This window comes from Dermacentor albipictus, chromosome 2 (genome assembly GCF_038994185.2).
Source record: "Dermacentor albipictus isolate Rhodes 1998 colony chromosome 2, USDA_Dalb.pri_finalv2, whole genome shotgun sequence".
In the NCBI taxonomy this organism is placed as follows: Eukaryota; Metazoa; Arthropoda; class Arachnida; order Ixodida; family Ixodidae; genus Dermacentor; species Dermacentor albipictus.
In genome coordinates this window covers 46847666-46865341 of record NC_091822.1, presented here as the reverse complement: position 1 = coordinate 46865341, position 17676 = coordinate 46847666, and the positions used below count along the sequence as shown (strand labels likewise).

Here is a 17676-nt window from a genome sequence, read left to right as displayed (position 1 = left end):
CCTTTGATGGAGGGCGCGGATGGGACTCTATCTGTGTATATATCGCAAAACCTGCTTGAGGGTCTTGAAAGACTCTGCGGTTGTCTCCCCTGTAGCAGAGGGTGAGGTGCACTGTACTTCATCCGGCAGACAGTTACGGTGATGGAACTCCACAACGATTCCTTGCAAAACATCGTAGACTGGAGCATCAGTAGAGCATTTCTTGTGGCGCATCGTGGAGCATCGCCACAAAATTGCTGGTTGGAACGTCTAGGACATTCGAGGCCGCGGAAATTGAGCCGGACTTCCTTTAAAAGTCCCGCGTAACCGCCTCCCATCCGATGGATACTTCACAGGCTGCAGATCGCGGAGGGCTCTGAAGTACTGCTGAACAATACGGCACCTGCCTCCGAATCTCTGCTTCATCAACTGGATAGCACTTTCATAGCGTTCTTCAGTCGTTGGTAGTCCGGCGATGGCAGTTGTTGCTTCTCCTACCATATAGTTAGGGTGGCCATAGAACTTTAGCGCCAATATCAGAGCTGGAATCTCGTGGACAGCACCGCTGAATTGCTCCTAAAGCGATCTGCATTGACACAAGTCCCCTTGGAAATGCTTGATGGTCAGCTTTGGGTGACGAGGTCCGAAGTTGTGTGGCGAAGCTGTCGGTGGGGAAGGTGGCGTATTAAGCGTCGTAGAGGAAGGAGTCTGCACCGTGCTACCGATGCTGAGCGCTTCAAGTTGGCCCCCCGCAGGCGTGTTAGGGTGTCAAGCGTCTGGTCGTCATAATGCGCTGCAGACTCGTATTCTTTTTCAAGATACTCGACGGGAATGATGTGCTCAAGCTCGGCATTGATGTTTCGAAGCTCGTCATGGCTTACGATAAGTTTGCCCAGTTTTTGTTGAACGTCATTCGGTCGTCGCAGCCGCTCGTCAACAGTAGCCGCCTCATTCGTGATTTTCGTTGCTTGAGTTCGTCTAGCAGCGCGTTTACCTTCCTGGTGGTCCGTGTGTGTCTGAAAACTGTGTCTGAAGCTCCGGTACCGCTCGTATGCGTCCAGCGAGCCTGATGTCACCCTAAGGGGCAGGGGTTAGTAGACGAAGCGGTTTGCCGCTTCGGCTGCCAGACAGACGATGTTGGCCTGTGCCGCCGGGTCTTGGCTATGAAGCGTGGCCTCCAATGTTTATTCGTCCTTGAATAAATTACATCCCAAATAGTGGCTGCACTCCTATAAGATATGTCTTAATGTTGCTGTTTTACTGTGCGATCTGCAGCATTGGTCCTCCACAATTCCCGTTTGCCTGAGGTATCTCCATCTCCATCATTTTTTTTTTTGGCAGCAGCGGCAGCCACCGGCACGCACGACAAGTGAAATCTACTCTGTATATTTACAGCGTCCTTCGCCTGTGGACCAAAGTTTCCTGGCCGCCGAGAACAGCTCCGGCTGCGCTGGTGCAACTGAAAACCGATCGTCGCCCGAAGTTTTTTTCCTTCGCTGTGGAGGCGAGACAGTTCTGGGGAAGGCAAATTGCCACCTACATCACCGACGCCAGCGACAACTGACGAACAAGCAAGGACCGAGGGGGCGTCTCCCCGCATTTGGCAGCAGCGGCAGCCACCGGCACGCACGACAAGTGAAATCTACTCTGTATATTTACAGCGTCCTTCGCCTGTGGACCAAAGTTTCCTGGCCGCCGAGAACAGCTCCGGCTGCGCTGGTGCAACTGAAAACCGATCGTCGCCCGAAGTTTTTTTCCTTCGCTGTGGAGGCGAGACAGTTCTGGGGAAGGCAAATTGCCACCTGCATCACCGACGCCAGCGACAACTGACGAACAAGCAAAGACCGAGGGGGCGTCTCCCCGCATTTGGCAGCAGCGGCAGCCACCGGCACGCGCACGACAAGTGAAATCTACTCTGTATATTTACAGGTTGGTCGTCTTTACTAATACGGATTAGACTCTTTTTTGTTGCCGACCCTGCCGCTGCTGCCACGAGTACATTGTTTTCCTGAAGTGTATTTGCCTTTGCACCGCACGACATGTCGAGATGTTGTACATGCCGCTCGCTTGTGCCTGAAAATGTGCCCTCTGCCAGCTGCTGTGAATGTAAGTTTAGTTTTCATTTTGGCGACTGTTCTGGTATAACCGAAGAGGTGTGGCAAACAAAACGTGTGAAAAAAAACTGGAAGTGCAATACATGCAAACATGGCCACACTGTGGAAGATGGAAGTGAGAAGCTTAGTGCAGAAAAGGAAGTGTTAACACGTTTGCTCAAAATTGAAGCTAAACTTGACGCTCTCCAAACCTTGCCCAAAAGAATTAATGAATTAGAAGCCTCAGTGCAGCTTATCTCAGATAAGTTTGACGAATTTCAAAACCGGCTGACTGATCAAGAAAAAAACACCAAAGAACTTTGCCAGCGTGTAGACAAACTTGAGAAGGCGGACTCGGCAAATGAAATTGCTCACCTAAAGCGTGAAGTCGAAAGCTTAGAGTGGCGAAGTCGCCGCTTAAATCTTGAAATACATGGCGTCTCTGAGTCCGTCGATGAGGACCTACTAGAAAAGATAAACGAAGTGGCTACCAAACTGAATGTACCGCATGTAACAAGGAAGGATATAGCTGCCGTGCATAGGCTGCCAGCGAAGGCCGACAAAACGCCAGCTATTATCACTCGCTTTTTGAGGCAAGAGGACCGTGACACTTGGCTGGCAAACAGACATTTGCTGCAAAAAGAGAAAAGCTTGTTTATCTGCGAAAATATCACGCGGCTCTCCCGCACATTGCTAACCTCGACAAAAGAATGGGTAAAAAAGAATGGCTACGCATACGTTTGGCATGCTAACGGAAAAGTTCTGCTGCGGAAGCAGACCGGCGACCCCGCTTTCGTCATTCGCAGTGAGCAAGATTTTATCAACTTGCAGTAACGTGCTCTTGTAGCACCCACGATGTGGGCGTTTCTTTGTGTTCTTTAGTGCAAGATGATGCACTCATGTTTTGACCTTCCTTGTGAACCTGCTTTCTTAAAAAAAGACACACTTTCTTTGTTTCATCTTAACGCTAGGAGCTTAAAAACTAAACTTGATGAGGTAGACTTATTCCTAAATGACCTTAACTATTCTTTTGACATTCTTTGTTTCACTGAAACGTGGTTTTCCTCTGATGATGAGTGTGCTTTTCTTGATGGTTACGACTGCATATCCGTATGTCGCGCTTTCAAACGTGGTGGTGGTAGTGCGATGTATATTCGCTCACACTTCAAGTACAATGCACTCACAGAATATAATATTATAAATGAAAACATTGAATGTGTCGTTGTACAACTTTATGACATCCTGCTAGGAGTGTTTTATCGCCCGCCATCTGGATCCTTGAACCATTTCTTGAACTGTATGGAAGAACTGTTTGAACTAAGTCTTGAGTTAAAACTACAGTGTGCTTTTGTTGGCGATTTTAATCTCAATGTTTCATCAGATACCTCCGGCTATTCGCGCCTACAAGAGCTGTTTGTGTCATACGCGTGCTGTAACTTAATAGATATGCCAACTAGGATTACTCCTACCTCTCAAAGTATTTTAGACCTTTGCATTACAAGCTTTCCGCCTGACGCTGTCAAATCGGGTGTATTGAAGTGCGATTTAAGTGACCATTTGCCAATCTACTGCATTTTACCTCACAAAAGGCCTAATTCAAATAAGCAACCAGTTTTTATCCGCCATTACTCTGAAAAAAATATCAGCAAATTCAAATATCTTCTCTCAAATCAAAGGTGGGACTCCATTTTAATGGAAACAGATGCAAATAAAGCGTACGAGGCTTTTCTTTCCTGCTTTATGGCTGCATACGAGAAGTGTTTTCCCCTCGAGCCATGGGTAAAACGAAAAAAGATAAGGAAGCCTTGGATCACTCATGAACTGCATGTGAGAATCAAACAAAAAAACAGGCTGTTTGAAAAATTCCTGAATACCAAGCATGAAAATGACTTTACACTGTTTAAAAAAGTTCGAAACAAATTAAATGCAGATATTAGAAAATCAAGATTTGAATACTACATAACAAAGTTTGCAGACATTACGGGTAACTCACGGCTAATGTGGCAAACCGTGAGGGAGGTACTCTCGAAAAATTTCCAGCACAAAAAGCTTCCGTATCAAAACGACGCTATGACTGACAACGAAGTCGCAAATTTATTTAATGACCATTTCATTGCAGTCGGATCATGCGATGGGAATTCAGTTGATTCACCGTGCGAGCAGTTCATTGCATAAAACGCCGCAAACACATTGTTTTTAGCACCCACTGACGAACGTGAAGTGCTAGATATTATTCTGACACTAAAAAATGGCTGTGCTCCAGGAGCAGATGAAATTAAACCGAAACCTCTAAAGGCTGTAGGTGAAATAATCAGTTGTCCGCTCTCTCACATTTGCAACATTATTTTATCTACAGGCGTTTTTCCGCAGAAAATGAAACTGGCCAAAGTGACTGTTGTGCACAAGGGTGGCCCAGCGAACGAACTAACAAATTATAGGCCTATATCAGTACTACCAGTATTTGCAAAGGTAGCCGAACAGGTTATAAACAAAAGATTCGTCCGTTTTCTCACCGCGCAAAATATTATAGCCGATGAGCAATTTGGCTTTAGGAAAGATAGATCAGCCGAAACCGCACTCCTCGGGATAAAGGAAAAAATTCTAAACAACATTGAAGAAAAGGCACACACCCTGGGAATTTTCCTCGACTTCAGAAAGGCATTCGACTGTGTTCAGCACGATGTTCTAATAAGAAAGCTTCCACTTTACGGATTCCGTGGCGTGTCGCTGACCTTAATTGAGAGCTATTTAACGTCAAGAGAGCAATTTACTGTCATAAATGCAGCAGCCTCACACGTAAAAACAATAAAATATGGTGTGCCTCAGGGATCTATTCTCGGACCTGTACTCTTTATTTTATACCTGAATGATATTGTGAATATACCAGGCAGCGAAAACCTAGTGTTGTACGCTGATGACACTAATGTCTTTTTCTCAGGTATTGACCCCTACGCGCTCGAAAGAAAGGCAAACTATTGGTTGACCGGCTTGAGTACATGGTTAAAACTAAACAAGATGCAATTAAATGCTAGTAAGACCAAATACATTCTCTTCAGAGCAAAAGGTGTAAAAGCTCCTGACAACCTAAACTTAAACTTTGAAAACACTCAGCTGAAACAGTGCTCGCAAATTCGTTTTCTAGGTGTTCTGTTTCAAGAAAATCTCTCTTGGAATTCGCATGTTGATCAGCTTCGAAGTGATCTTTGTCGGGCGGTTGGCATTTTAAACAAATTGAGATATCTTCCGGCGTCCATAAAGCGGCAAATATACTATTCATTAATACATTCCCGTTTAAGCTACTGTTCCCTTGTATGGTTAACGACGACACAAACAAGTCGAGATTCCCTCTTTGCAATTCAAAAGCGGGCGTTACGAGCTATTGGGAAAATACAGTTATTGCGCAGCTGCTGGCCCTTGTTTAAGTCTTATGGAATACTAGAAATAAGTAAACTGCACACATACAAATTATGTCTGGAAATATTACGCCAGTACAAACTAGACAAAATAACCTTCGAAACCACCTATCACACTAAACTTAGCACATACGAACTTAGGAAACAATGTATGGAAACACCTCGTGTACGCACTAATTACGGTTTTCAGAGGTTAGGATGGCAAATTCCTGACTTAATTAATCAATACCCTATTATTCTGGATACTGTACGCAGCACTCCCTCTATACGTCAATACAAAATGTTAATTAAAGCAATGCTCATAAATGAACCTTAAAGGTGAAAACTGAACGTATACCTATCACTAGTGTGTTTTGTAAATACTGCTATGGTCGAATTGTGCTTTGAAGTATGCTGTTTCGTTTTTCCGCCGAAAGCCTGTGTTTTTTGTAAGGATGTCTTATGCATTGTGTAAAAAATATTGAATGTGTGTTCTATTATGTAATGCTCTTTCTTGATTTCTGTAGCCTGTGGTGCCGCCTGTCATCCGGGTGGCGTGGCCTCGTCAGGCAAAGTATGCCTTTTGCCACGTCACCCTGGACAACCTTTTCGTTGTCTTAAATAAATTCTGAATGAATGAATGAATGAATGAATGAATGAGAGACATGTGGTTCTTGGCTTGCAGGCGGCGCCAAGTGACTGCCTCCGTGGACGTGAGGGACCTATCCCGGGGGTGGATATTTTCGGCATCCTTATCTGTAGTGCTCTATGACGTCTTGGTAGGTCCTGAGCGTGTCGACCCAAATGTTAAGTTGAGGGCGCCCTCCTCCCCGGATAATGAGCGCTAGGACGAGGGCGTTGGCGGCTTCGTTTCCTGATATGCTGGAGTGAGCAGGGGCCTAGGTTAGGGTGATACCTCTGTCTATGTTGCCTTTCGATATTATGTTGTACACGTAGTCTGATATTTTGCCTTTGCAGAAATTTCTTACTGCCAATTTGCTGTCGCTAATGATCACCCTCGCGTCGATCGCTGCTTCCTCCGCTGCCGTAGTGTCTACTGCGCTTGTATATATCGCGCCCTGTTCTACTCCGGACCCGTCGACTACCACTGAGATGGAGCTTCCGTCTCCGCCAAGGGCGGCGTCTGAGAAGGCAACGGTGTTGGGTGGCATTCTGCTTAGCTTCGTTGCAAAGTGTTTCGCTCTGTTCTGGCGTCTTCCTGATCGTGTTGTGGGTGCATGTTAGGTATCGGTGCGACCGTGAGGGCTTTCCTAATTTTGGACTCAATGTGGAACGTCTGGTATTTGGTTCCTCTGTTTCGTTGTAGTCCTACCCAGTTTAGTACCTGCTGTCCTGTCTCGGTGAGACTCAGGCTTTCGATTTGTGCTGTTCTCGTAGATTCCGCTGATTTCTGCTATGTGTTATGCCGCCACATTCCCTCTCGTGCCTCGGTTGAGCTCGAGATTGGTAGCCCCAGTGCACGTTTCGTGCAATTAGTTATTATTACGTCTAACCTGTTTCTTTTTGCTTTTTTGATGTTAAGGAATGGTGTTTAGTAGCAGATCCGACTCAAGATGAAGGCCTGGACCGGCCTCAACATTTTCTTCTCATTCAGGCTTTTGCCTCTGGGCGAGATTTTTTGAATAATGCTTACCACTTGGTTTGCCTACGCGTCTAGCTCAGCTATGGTTGTGTGGTTGTTCCCTATTTTGCTTATGAGAATGCCCAGAATTCGCATCTCATCTACTTGCGGAATTTCTTTCCCGTCTAAGTCTTACGAAATTCTGGAAGGAGATGCGTCGTCTGTCATCGTCTGCGGCCTGATGATTAGTAGTTCCGATTTCATTGGGGAGCAGTTCCACCCTTTACTTTTCGCATGGAGGTCTATGATGTCGACTGCCCGCTGGAGCCTTTCTTCGACAGACGCATCACTGCTCTCATTGAGCCAAACGTCGTCGTCGTCTGCGTACACGCTCATCTTTTGTTCTTCGATCCTTCCTAACTTGCGCGGAAGGTCTTTGACAATTAACTCAAACAGGAAGGGGGATAGGATGGCCCCTTCGCGAGGTGACCCTGTTTCCTAATTTAATCTCTTCCGAGCTAAGGCTCTACATGTGCAGGGTGGCTGTGCAGGCGGTGCATGTTTTGTTAAGATCGATGCTTCCTTACTCGGAATGAAGTCGGCTCGGTGTTTTCCTTCTCTGGGTGTGGTTACGATGAGAATTACGTTGTGCCGGCTGCAGTTTCTAAAAGAAACTTGTCATCGCCGTTTCTCGTAGTCCGTCATTGGGAGCCGCTCGTTATGCGGGGCTTCCGGCATCATATGTTGCGGAACGTAGATTCCTTATATGTTGCGCCGCTAGAATAGAGACAACCGCGAGGCATCCACCAAAGCCTTTATTGACGAGAAAAGGACGCCAAAGGTAACGTTAGCATGATAAAGATGCGCGCACTTTTTGGCGCCAGCCGCGGAGGCAGTAGCCCCTGGCCCATTATTTCTCTTCGTCGTCTGTTATCTCCGACAACATTATGTCATAGTATTTTTGTTATTTGATTTCTTAATGATTACGTCTAATGCACATGTCGCTTGCGTTATATAAACTAGTAGTAATCGTGGTTATTGTTTTTCGCATGTACCTATCCACCCTCTATAATGCCTTCGCGCTTGAGCGTATGTGAAGTAAATAAATAAATAAATAAAATAAATAATAAATTGAAAGTAATGCGTAACTGGGTGGAACCAAGCCGGCGTAATATATATACTCAAATTATCTTGTGCAACACGCTCCATGTTTGTACTACGCGTCGGCACCGGTAGGTGCGGTAGCGTGTGTAGCGGGAAACGGGCGAGAGGACCCTCCCTGCGTACAGAACTTGTACATAACCTTTCTCTGCGGGCAGAAATGCGGTGCCTCGCTACATTGCTGCAATGTGAATCGCATTGCCGCCGCTCTTCATCCTGAGATGGGTTATGCGGGAACGTTTTCATCGTTGTATGATTTTGCACATAGGAGGAGGACGGTTAATAGTTTTGTTTTCACTGAAAAAAAAAATTTCGCGCTTAATTCGCCTGTGGAACGAAATCGGGGAATGAGGTAGTTGTTCCAGTGAAAATAATGAGTTGTATGTAATGCTTCAACACAGACCGGGCACACCAGTTCGACGGACGAATGAACGTAGAAAACAATTACACGAATTGCGCGAACCTTTTTGTTCGCTTCATCTTTCCAGATATGCTTAGTATCAACAAGTTTGCTGACCTGAAACTTACCATTATCATTTACAAGGAAGGTGTACACTCAGTGCATTTTACCGGTGCTGACTTATGGGGCAACAACTTGGAGACTCACAAAGAAGCTTGAGAACAAGTCAAGGACCGCGCAAAGAGCGATGGTACGAAGAATGCTGGACATAAGGTTCAGATACAGAGAGATAGAGCAGTTTGGATCAAAGAGCAAACGGGTATATCCAATATTTTAGGTGACATTACGAGAAAAAAAAAATGGAGCTCGGCCTGTCATCTTATGCTTAGGTAAGATAACAGGTGCCTCTTTAGGGTTACAGAATGGGTGCGAAGAGAAGGGAAGGGCAGTCGAACACGGCTGAAGGCTTGGTGGCGCGATGAAACTAGGAAATTTGCTGACGCTAGTTGGAATCGGTTGGCACAGGGCTAGGGTGATTCGAGATCACAGGTAGAGGCCTTCGTCCTACAGTGGACATAAAATCGAGTGATGATGATGATATTGATGATGATGCTGATAATGACGATGAAGGTTATTGTGAAACGTAAAATGTGCATTTGAGAAAAATGAATTTTCAGGAACTTGTTATGATAGTGGCAAATAAGAATCTCTAACGCAGCTTTTTTCTAGCGTTCTTATAAGATTCTGCACATGTATATTTCTTTAGAACATTCCACAGAATTTACACAAGTGTTGCAAGCTCCATCTTGGAGTTGCTTGGAAGGTGCAATTTTTCTGTAGATCGTTTCCTTTCTCGACAACTTGTGTAAAATAACAAGAAGCGTAGCATCTGCTGTTAAACTGTTACTGTAACAGATGTATTAGTGCATTGCGTCTTTTTTTGTTTTCAGATACCACAAACTTGCACCCGTCTATGTAATGGCACTATCATAAAATTGCCGGATGGCTCTCCGTGTCTCTTCGTACGTAAGAAATGTTATGTGTATATATTACTATGTTTACTATATTACTCTAATATTTATCGACACTATTGGCTCATTTCTGCCCTCGGAGCCGGCATCGTGGTGAGGTTCCCTATAAAGTCCAAGAGCGATAAAGTTTTCGTCGTGCGTCGTATGCTGTATGTGGGAGACATAGCGTGCAAGGTTGAGCCTCCAATCGCAACTCAATCTCGCGCACGCAACAGAGGAAAATGAGGAGGAAGTGCGCGGCCTTCAGTCGCGCGCAAAGATTCGGGAGGAGGACAGAAAGGCAGGAGGATTTCTAATAAGGGCAGCCCGGGCCGAAGTATAATGAAAGACATCTGCAATGGCGACAGAGTCCGCCGCGTGCTTTGTTTTCGCGGTTTAGTTCGCGTGGATGAGAGCGGCAGCACGAAGGCGAATTCGCTTGCTGCTACGGCTGCTGCTGCGTTTTCTCACCTAAGCGTTCTTACGGCGATTTTGCGCGGTCATCGAGTGCAATGTGTTCATGTTTTCCTGTGCACGCGTGACACCATGCTTGTTAATTTAGTTGATACGCCTATAATTACAAGCATTTACGGCCGATAAACTACTATCCTTGCTTCGTATGGCTATCTACTAATTTACTATCGCAATCAATGTTTAGCCTTTCGGGTGAAAGTGCGACTTTTCATATTGGTCAATCGCTTTCAAGCGACGGCTTGCCATGTTTCTGAAGCAGTCGTATAATAATAATATAATAATATTTGGCGTTTTACGTGCCAAAACCACTTTCTGATTATGAGGCACGCCGTAGTGGAGGACTCCGGAAATTTTGACCACCTGGGGTTCTTTAACGTGCACCTAAATCTAAGCACACGGGTGTTTTCGCATTTCGCCCCCATCGAAGTGCGGCCGCCGTGGCCGGGATTCGATCCCGCGAGCTCGTGCTCAGCAGCCCAACACCATAGCCACTGAGCAACCACGACGGGTATGAAGCAGTCGTGTTTCCCGGTGCGGTCATTATCGGATTGTCTATCTAATGCCTCACGCCTGTGTTTATTCGGCGGTAGATGTGTTCTTGCTCCGCAAAAGGCTTGGAACGTAGATGTTCGATAGTTTGTAACAGGTTCTAACAGATACATATATCCTAAGTCATTACGGTTAGGCAACGAGGTAACTTCTTGTAGCCATCACCATGACATAAAAGCTTCTTATCCAAAATGTTCGTTCGTCGTGCGTTCCTTCGAGAGATAATGGTAAAATATTGGTGACCCTGGTGGGATGATTACGCTCATTATTTGATCAGTCGGAGGAACAAGAATTGTGACAAGTTCCTTGGTGTAGCGAGTTCATTGCGGCTCAGCCGGCAGTAGTCACCGTGTTTAAGAGCACGAAACAAGGACCTCGTTTAGCTGATAAATAATTGATTTAGCTAAGAGAAGGTTTAGCAGAGCCTGCGAACAAACAGAGGTGACAGAAGGTAGTACTGAGTGAGGCAGATCGACCACTTGGTCGGATTCGGAAGCACGCAGAAGATCCAACATCTGTCTGCGTAAAGTGATGGATCTGAACGCCTATATACAGCAGTTTGAAACTTACCTCCGTTCAAGCTGGGGAACGGAATGAGTGGGCTAGTGCTCTCAGCCTGTGTTTTGTGGGCGAGCCTTAGCATGTCTTGGGTAGAATGACTGCAGGTGAGTCTATGGACTACAGCGCAGTCAGAGCTGCACTACTTTAGGAATTCAGGCTACCTAAATGTTTTCCAAATTGTAAGACAGAAGACTCGGAGACTGGTTCGCAGTTAATCTGTTCCTTGAACAACTACTTCGAGAAATGTCCAAGGCCGCTAAGACTTACCATGCAGTGAGGAACTCTGTTGTTGCAGAACATTTCTGTGTCTTGTAGTCTTGAACTCAGTATATTTTTGAAACAGTAAATTGCTAAAATACCTAGTGGCTTCACAGAATACACGGATCATTTCACTGAAGCATAGGGGATAAATTATATAGGCCAAACATTGAAGGATATGCAGGCGAAAACAGGGGAGCAGCAAGTAGAATATACTTATAGTGAATGTAGTGCGGTAGAGGCAAGCACAGACGGCCAAAGATGTCTTTTCAACCGGGCAGGACTTCACCCACCATATTGTTATTTGAACAGAAATAAAGTGTTGGATCTCTGTGAAAGAACCGGTGATATGATAGCGCAATTTTAAAGGGTGCGCTGCGAATGAATTTGCAGATCTAAAAGCACCTGTGGAAAGACATGTAAGCTATTCGGTGACAAAGAAACAGCAAGGTTACGTATCACGAGTGGAGTAAGGTTGCTATCTACTACAGAAAATCAGTGCCTTCCTGTAGTGGAGAGATGGATACATGGCAAACGAGTTTTTGTTTTCGGAACATCGCCACGTTCTAGTTAAAGGAGCCTTGTTAAGGACAAGCATCCACCAAACAACATGGTACCAGTGATCTTAGTCGCTGCTGAAATAATGTGGCTGCCTGTGGCCAATAGAGTAATAGCGACGCCATACTTTTCACAGCCAATAAGAGTAAAGTATTTCGAGTAGCCGACGAATGCCGTTGTTCTAGGAAAAGTACCGCGCGTGTGAGATGCTCAACAGCCGTGTTCAAGAAGAAAGGGCCCTGGCAAAAATAATTTAAGAGAATGTGCTACAGGCATATGTTTCGGCTGCTCTACACATTATACCGCCTTATGGCCGTGAGGCAGGTACCTAATGAGTCTTTATTCATTGAACAAGTGTTGAGTATTCTGCCTGCAACTTTCCCCAAGTATCAGCGAGGTGGTCCATTCCTGAAATAATGTATTTATTGGAAATAGTTGCGCACCAGCATTGCGTACCTTGGTTCAAAATGAAGTGCAAGATGACGTCTTCAGGCGGTTTCTTGACATCGTTCATGCAGCGCGAATGGCTGGCTATCAACGTGTCTCCATAGAACGTCTTCGTCTTATTTGGTGCCTTCAAGAAGCTGACGCTGTCGTCGCATTCCCGCTGTCAAGATGACTAATATTTCGCAGCCTGTGGAGCATTCCACTGTACAAAAAAAATGCTTTGAAAACAGTCAGGGAAGGTTTCTTGTCGTCATCCCTATGGCACTGTGGGATTATGTTTTTCAGGCGTGTCATGACAGCCTGTGTGCCCGACGCCTAGGCTTCACCAAGATGCTAGACGCATAGGCCTGATCTACTACTCGAAACTACAATTCTTGCCGGTTTAGCACTACGTCACAACCTGTCGTTACGGTTAGAGGCACAAAGTACTACCCGTGAAGGCGGCTGGTCTGCTCCAACCTCCAGGCCCGCCTTCAGTGTGGTTCCAGGAAGTGGCAATGGTTCCCCTAGGTTCGTTTTTTACGACATCTTTGCAAAACAAATGCATGATCGTCGCAACCGACGCTCAAAGCTTTTGCGCCCCGACCAATGCTATACCCTGCCCAACTGCTGCTGAAATCTTCAATCTTTTCAGTCACGAATTGAACTGCGTTGTCTGCTTGATGTTCTCGGTCCCCATCACTATGCACCATACACTGCTGATTCCTTGCAAGAAGTCATCCTGCTGACGCATGGCAGCCAACACAAGACCCTAACATATCGCCACCAAACTAAGGAATTCACAAGGAGGAGGAAAGAGATAAGGAGAAGGCAGGGAGGTTAACCAGAATAACGTCCGGTTTGCTACCCTACACCGGGGGAATGGGAAAGGGGAAAACAAAGATAACAGGGAAAGAGAGGAGGGAAGGAAAGAAGGAAATTGCGGTGAGTTCGCTGACGTGTGTGGGCTTACAGAAATTTCATTAATAGTCACAGATGGTCGCACAAGCCCGTCGTCCTTAAGTAGCACAAAAGTGCCTTCACCGCTTTATGGGCCGACGGGCGATGGGGGCGCTGTTCCAACAGCACCTGCACAGAAAGCGGCCGATTGTCCAGTTTTTGAACGGCTTTGGCAAGTTCTTGTCTCTCAGGGGTGTATCGTGGACAGTGGCACAGCAGGTGGTCGATGTTTTCTTCAGTGCCACAGACCTCGCATGCTGCGCTGTCAGTCATTCCAATTAATGTAGAGTATGCCTTTGTGAAGGCAACTCCTAGCCAAAGGCGACAGAGAAGCGTAGCTTCACGTCGAGGAAGTCTGAGTGGAGGTCGGAGTTGCAGGGAGGGGTTTAGTCGATGCAGTCGGGTAAGTCGCAAGTTTGGCGAGTTCCACTCGGTCAGTGTGAGACTGCGTGCCAGGTGTCGAAGCTGCATTGCGGCGTCTAAGGAATCCACAAAGCGCCTAAAGAAAACATTGGCACACATGCTGTCTGTGTATGTTGATGTCGAGCAAAAGAGATGGGAGGAAATTTTGCCATACGTGACGTTTCACGATAATACAGCTGTGCAGAAGCCAACCTACCTTATCCAATTACAAGTTGTTTACGGACGCTGAGTCAAACCTTCGGGCGCCATGCTCACAGTAGGCTATGGCACCATGAGAAGTGACATTGCCGATGACTTCATCTAGAAAGCCGAGGAAGCTCGCCAGCTTGCTCGAAATAGCATGCGCAGCCAGCAGAGTACCAACACTGGTCATTAAAACCAGAGCCGACCATATCTCCAATACGACGACGGTGACTACCAGTCTGTGTGGACACCTGTCCACCCCCATTGGTTCTCGAAGAAACTATTCCGACGATGCGCAGTTCCATAGGACGTTGGTCTCAGCCAGAGAGACGTCAATTACTAGGGCGTGCCCCAAAGTGCTGATACGAGTTTGAGCTGATGACGTCCCCGTACGTGTCTCAATGTTATCCATGTAGTACTACGGAAGCCGTTATACGGCCGTAAGTGAATTGAACCAGTCAAATACTTCGCCTTCCCGCGTTGCGCCGTGTTTATTATCTGCACTCTGTGACCCCTCTTTGGCACTAGTGCTGCCCTAGCACTTTGTGCAATTTCTCTTAACCACGTGTATTTACCGACCTGTTTAAAGAGGGGAAATGACGCGAGATTCGCGTATAAAACCCATGACAATAGTGGGTAATTTCATTTAATTTGAATTTAACTTCAGATATATTAATGGATAATTTCAGGTAGCGATTTCCGTGTCTCTTGTGTGATCCGAGTTTAAGGTGCTTCTGAAAGTGCCGATTCAAGTCAAGCCATCGTGAATCCGGAGGCGGAGGCATTATCATGCACCTCTACGTTGTTACAATTCATCATAACTTTCGGCTTCGTGCTCTCTTAATCGTTTCGATCACACGTTTCTGCTTCAATTATTGCAACAGTCATCTCCATCTTGAACTCCAGTAGGCTGAGCCTTTGCTGCTTTTGAATCAGACTTAGCTCACAAAGCCTTTTGTGTTCAGTCCACCCATTGCAGCAGGCCAGGTCAAGGAACTGCACAAACCCGTGGACCGCCTACTTTTTTATTCACATAAACATGCAATAATAGGAGACGAAATGGTCAATCAAGTACACCCCACCTATGAAATGATTGTATCACGCTACTGCGTCTAGTTGTTTCACCTTATTTTTCTCGTCTATAAACCATATCTGGCAACTTTCTTCTGGCTCATTGCCAAATGAGGTGGATAAAACTAGGACAGCTTTATTGTCCTTCCACTGGACGATCCGCAGTTTGCCGCCGCTGCAACCGTACAGGCTGGACCTCCCCACTGCGTATCTTGGTCTTGTGGCACTGTAGCCGCTATACTTCCACTCCGGTTTCCCATCACTGTTCTGGTTAGAAATAAATTAACTTCCGCTTGCCGCTCAGCAATATTGAGGCTTAAGCAGCGGTCAGTGTAGACGAAAATATCTGGATCCATTTCTAATGTTTCGACCGGTTTCTTGATAATCCATCCACCAAGACTGAACTCCCGCATGTCCTCATCGGAGACCATGCTCTTGCCAACATAGGTGGCAATGTACAGAACCAGGGGGCCTGGAGGTGCCATTAGAGAGTTCTTAAGACCTGTAGAATTTGACGTTGAAGGGACGCATGTTCCCGCAGGGCACCTTCCTAAAAAAGGAAGCATTTGTTCGTTAATGGACACCTCACGAGACCGAGTTAGCCCAAAGCAGGAATTTCTGAAGGAGGGGCGAATAGGTGCTATCAGAAGAATTTGCTTTCCTCCCATTCTTTTATAGCTATCGACAGGTTGTCAATTAAGTGTACATAGCTCGTCAGCTCGAAAACTGTTTCGGGACATTGCCTGTGCATTCAGTATGGCTCTGAACATTGGAGACTAGTAATGTCTCACTGTTGGAAGCTTTAGGATCCGCATGCCAATGTGGATTCGAACAAAAATCTTCGCATCTTTCGAATCTGTTTAAACGAAATTCCCTGTAGCCTGAAAACACTGCAGGTTTGTGTGGAACGCACATTCCTCCCATAACTCTTCAGGGCATTATAGAAAAAATACTTCAGTTGTGTTTGTCTAGCTTGTGGCGTCCCTGACTCCTCAGCACTTCCTTCCCTTTATCTTCAAGGCACGAAATGCGAATCAAAAGATAAGAAGGCGCATTTAAGGTGCCACGTTTTATTCCTATTGCCTTCAAACTGCTCAATAATTCATCTGTGGTCGAGTTTAGAAAGACGAAAATACGTATCACTCCGCCTTTCCATTTAAGTGCAGGCGGTCCTGTTCATCGCTGGCGATTTCTGTCGTCCGGGCTGTCTTCGACTTCTGATCCTGCGGCGCAGTCTTCATCCGGACCGTTAACAAAACTCTTGATGTCCCCTGAATACGATGTACCAGCGTCACGTTCGTGCCGAAGAGCCTGGATCTCGTTGTCAGTCAAGTAATTCACTGCCTCGCTGAAAGCCATAAAGTTATACATGTAACCCACCGTTCCCGTTCGTGGACATCAAAGGTAACCTGCACCTATCAGCAAACTGCAGTGAACCTAGCTACATCGCAAAACTGACTCAGACTATGTGCACACCTCTCCAAATAGATGGGACATGTTCTCCAATTAAGGAGCTAGTGCACATTATAAGGTAAAAAATGGAAGGAAACCCTAATTTTTGATTTAGGTGCCTCTTAGTGGCACTCGCACCTGGGCGTTGGTGTTCTCTAGGTTAACTTTAGCCGAACGCAGCGCATGAACGGAACTCGGAGGCAACTGCTTTCCACTAATTAGCCGGTTAAATATAATCCCACCGTCTTCTGTATGACGTCATTAGTGACGTTATTATTTCGGCTTTCTATGTCCGGCTTTCCAGGAATTTCTCCAAATTCGTGCTCCCGCGTGGCGGGTTTCTAAAGTCTACAATTCTGTGATTTGATGTGCGGTAAAGAGTGATTTCTAATTAGTTCTGTTTATTCCAGACACTTCTGTAACTCAACTTGTAAGTAAACTTATGCCGTGATATCTGATCTATAATGACTCCGTGAATTTTGTATTGAAGTATTTTTCTACTTTTCCTGCTTTATTTAGAGTTTCGTCCCTGGTTATCTCATTGATTTCTAATTATTTCTATTTATTCCAGACAATTCACTAACTCAACTTGTAACTGAACTTATGCTCTGATGCCGTGTCGAAAAGAAACGCATGACTTTTATACTATACTATTTTTCCTATTTTTATCATTTATACTGAATTTAGCAAATGGTCACCTCGGGAGGTGAACCGGAAATGCTGTTTTAGACACAAGAGTGTCACTCGATGCTCATGCCAATAAAAAGAAAAAAGAAAACACCTACGCACCCCGTACACATGGCAAACCAGCGACGCTAAAATGTGCTGCCCCGATGTTTATCGCTGGCTTAATTCTCACAGTTTGTTAAACTCTTTCCTAATTGTAGGTTATGTTTTTGTGTATTTTATAAGGTTACGTACACGTTTGGCTTGGGATTATCACAGTGCTTATCTAAAATGCCGCACACTGGGATTCGCATAATCCCCATCATGAAAGGGTGCTATGACCGGTTAATTCTGATAATACGGGGGTTCATCAATGTCTTTCTGAATTACTTTAAGCATTTTTGTTTCCTAATGCGTTATTCATAGTGTTTATGACTCGCTTGTGTACTGTAGTTACCAAGTGACTCACCGTGGCCGC

General features: G+C 45.6%; 1 long non-coding RNA gene across 2 annotated transcripts; it reads left to right on the top strand.

Moving 5' to 3' along the window:
• Positions 1–1529: 1529 nt before the first annotated feature.
• On the top strand, positions 1530–16477 carry LOC139055398 (uncharacterized). 2 transcript variants are annotated; one of them, XR_011511724.1, is made up of 3 exons: positions 1530–2085; positions 6150–6243; positions 16247–16477. It is a non-coding gene; the product is annotated as an uncharacterized lncRNA (long non-coding RNA). The 2 variants fall into 2 exon arrangements; XR_011511723.1 differs by having other exon boundaries at positions 16242–16477.
• The last annotated feature ends 1199 nt before the right edge of the window (positions 16478–17676 follow it).